The sequence below is a fragment of the Lithobates pipiens genome, unplaced genomic scaffold (assembly GCF_037356315.1).
Source record: "Lithobates pipiens isolate NorthernLeopardFrog02 unplaced genomic scaffold, aLitPip1_a1.2 Scaffold_135, whole genome shotgun sequence".
Lineage (NCBI taxonomy): Eukaryota > Metazoa > Chordata > Amphibia > Anura > Ranidae > Lithobates > Lithobates pipiens.
The window spans coordinates 107327-110987 of record NW_027507724.1 but is presented as its reverse complement, the minus strand read 5'-3'; positions in this window follow the sequence as shown (position 1 = coordinate 110987).

Sequence of the window (3661 nt, the reverse complement as noted above, 5' to 3'; positions counted from 1 at the left end):
CCCGCAGTGTCTCCGGAGAGGAGACAGAAGACGGATGTATGGACAGCGCTGGACTGAGAGATCCCCCGTCGCTGGATATGATCATCCATCGCTGGACCCCGGAGATCCGTCGCTGGATAGCAAGAGTGGATTAGCACCGCTGGAATCTTTTTTTTATTTTTAATAAAGGAATTTTTCAAAAGTGTGTTTGTCTTATTTAACCATTTTGACACTTTCTTTGTGAAATGGTTGGGGTACTTTTGTACCCCCTTACCATTTCAAACAGGGGGGGCGGGATCTGGGGGTCCCCTTGTTAAAGGGGGCTTCCAGATTCTGATAAGCCCCCCGCCCGCAGACCCTCACAACCATCGGCCAGGGTTGTGAGGATGAGGCCCTTCTCCTCATCAACATGGGGACAAGGTGCTTTGAGGGGTCACAGACCCCCAAAGCATCCTCCCAATGTTGAGGGTATGTGGCCTGGTACGGTTCAGGAGGGAGGGGAGGGCGCTCTCTCGTCCCCCCCTCTTTTCCTGCGGCCTGCCAGGTTGCGTGCTCAGATAAAGGGTTTGGTATGGATTTTTAGGGGGACCCCCACGTCAATTTTTTTTTTTTATTTGACACGGGGTTCCTCTTAATATCCATGTCAGACCTGAAGGGCCTGGTAATTGAATTTAGGGGAACCCCCACACTTTTTTTATTTTTTATTTTTTTTAATCAATGAATGAATGGTCGGCTTATACAGAGACCACTCATTGAGTGTTCTCTGTATTACAATTTAGCCGCAAGTGATTTTAAAATAATTTTTTTCCTGCACAAATGACACTTTGTGCAGGGACAGTTCTAAGCACCAGAAGCATGCGCCCCTTCACAGGCATACTATAGATACCCCCCAGCTACAAAATTTAACCACTTGCTTACTGGGCACTTAAACACCCTTCCTGCCCAGACCAATTTTCAGCTTTCGGTGCTCTCACACTTTGAATGACAATTACTCAGTCATGCAACACTGTACCCAAATGAATTTTGTGTCCTTTTTTTCCCACAAATAGAGCTTTCTTTTGGTGGTATTTGATCACCTCTGGGGTTTTTATTTTTTGCGCTATAAATGAAAAAAGACCGAAAATTTTGAAAAAAAACGCATATTTCTTTGTTTCTGTGACAGAATTATGCAAATTATTAATTTTTCTTCATAAATTTTGGCCACAATTTATACTGCTACATATCTTTGGTAAAAATAACCCAAATTAGTGGATATTATTTGGTCTTTGTGAAAGTTAGAGAGTCTACAAGCTGTGGTGCGAATCGCACAAAATTGATCACATCTGATGTACTGGTGGCCTATCTCGCTTCTTGTGACCCAAACAAGTCAGGAAAGTACAAATACCCCCCAAATGACCCCTTTTTGGAAAGTAGACATTCCAAGGTATTTAGTAAGAGGCATGGTGAGCTTTTTGATGTTGTCATTTTTTTCCCACAATTCTTTGCAAAATGAAGATTTTTCATTTTCTTTATTTTTCTCCACAAAATTGTCATTGTAATAGGTTATTTCTCTCACGTGGCATGTGTATACCACAAATGACACCCCCCAAAAAATTCTGCTACTCCTCCTGAGTATTACAATACCACATGTGTGGGACTTTTTCGCAGCCTGGCCACATAGAGAGGCCCAACATGCAGGGAGCGCCATCACGTGTTCTAGGAGCATAAATTACACATCTAACTTGTTGACTACTTATTACACTTTTGAAATACCAGGACAATGACACGTGACACTGATGACAGATGGCACTGATACGTGGCAATGATGACACTTATACGTGGCACTGATGACACGTGGCACTGATGACAGATGACACTAATATGTGGCACTGATGACACGTGGCACTAATACGTGGCACTGATGACACGTGGCACTAATACGTGGCACTGATGACACGTGGCACTAATATGTGGCACTGATGACACGTGGCACTAATACGTGGCACTGATGACATGTGGCACTAATACGTGGCACTAATACGTGCCACCGGTGACAGATGGCACTAATACGTGGCACCAATGACACGTGACACTGATGACAGATGGCACTGATAAGTGGCATTGATGACACGTGACACTGACAACAGATGGCACGTGACACTGACAGGTGGCACTGATGACAAATGGCACTGATACGTGGCACTGATGACAGATGGCACTAATACGTGGCACTGATGACAGATGGCACTATGTGGCACTAATAACACGTGGCACTGATGACAGATGCCACTTATACGTGGCACTGATGACAGATGGCACTGGGGACAAATGGCACTGACAACAGGTGGCACTGGGGACAGATAGCACTGCGGGCAGGTGGCACTGGGGTGGGGTGGATTGCACTGGGGTGGATGGCACTGGGGCGGATGGCACTGGGGCGGATGGCACTGGGGCAGGATGGCACTGGGGCGGATGGCACTGGGGCGGATGGCACTGGGGCAGGATGGCACTGGGGCAGGATGGCACTGGGGCAGGATGGCACTGGGGGGGGGCATGGCACTGGGGGGGGGTGGCACTGGGGGAGGATGGCTCTGGGGGAGGATGGCACTTTTTATTAAACTTTTTTTTTACTTTTTTTTTTTTTTTTTTCTTTTTACACTGACGGCTGCTGCAGCCGTTCTTCTCTCCCCTCTCACACGCTGTCTGTGTGAGGAGGGAGAGCGGCGCTGAGAGATGATCTCATATGTTTACATATGAGATCATCTCCCATTGGACACGCCGATCACGCTGTAAACGGCCGCTGTGATTGGCCGTTTACAGCGATCTGTGTTTGCCTGTCCCCGGGGGACACGGCAAACACAGAACTTCCGCGATGCGCGCCCGCGGCGGCGCGCATTGCGGAAGTAAACACCAGGCCGTCCAGGGACGGCCAGGCGTAGGAAGCCGCCCGCCCTAAGGCCGGCATTCGGCTATAGGGCGGGCAGGAAGCGGTTAAAGGAATATTACACTTTTATTGTTTCACTTTAATCATTATTAAAATCACTGCTCCTGAAAAAATGGCCATTTTTAAAACTTTTTTTTGCATTGATCCATATCCTGGGGCAGGACCCGGGTCCCCAAACACTTTTTAGGACAGTAACCTGCATATTAACCTTTAAAATGAGCACTTTAGATTTCTCCCATAGACTTGTATAGGGTGTTCCGGCTTTTCGAATTTGCTGCGAACAGCCCAAATTGTTCACTGTTCGCTGAATAGGCGAACAGGCAATGTTCAAGTCGAACATGAGTTTGACTCGAACTCGAAGCTCATCCCTACTTCCAAGAAATGTTTCACATTCCTATTTCTGCCCTCTGTGTGCCAAGTATTCCTTTTTTCCCTTTTTTACATTCTCATAAGGAAGAGAAGACTTGGGACGTCTGAGGACACCAGGGACCCCAACCTCCCAAAGAAGGGGAAATTCCAACACCAGAAGCAGAGGAGGAGGAGGAAGGAGAGATTGTTGAAGTTGGACAAATTGTTACCACAACAGGTGAGTGTCAGAGACCACAGCTTCCGGTAAGCTAATCAATGTATGTCTGCATATTTATAATACATGGTGTGTTTATTTTTGTTTTTTAGGTGATGTGGAAGAAGAATCACATTTTACCAGTGAAAGTGCCCAGATCCTCATTGGGGAGATAATTGGGTGCAATCGCGATTTAG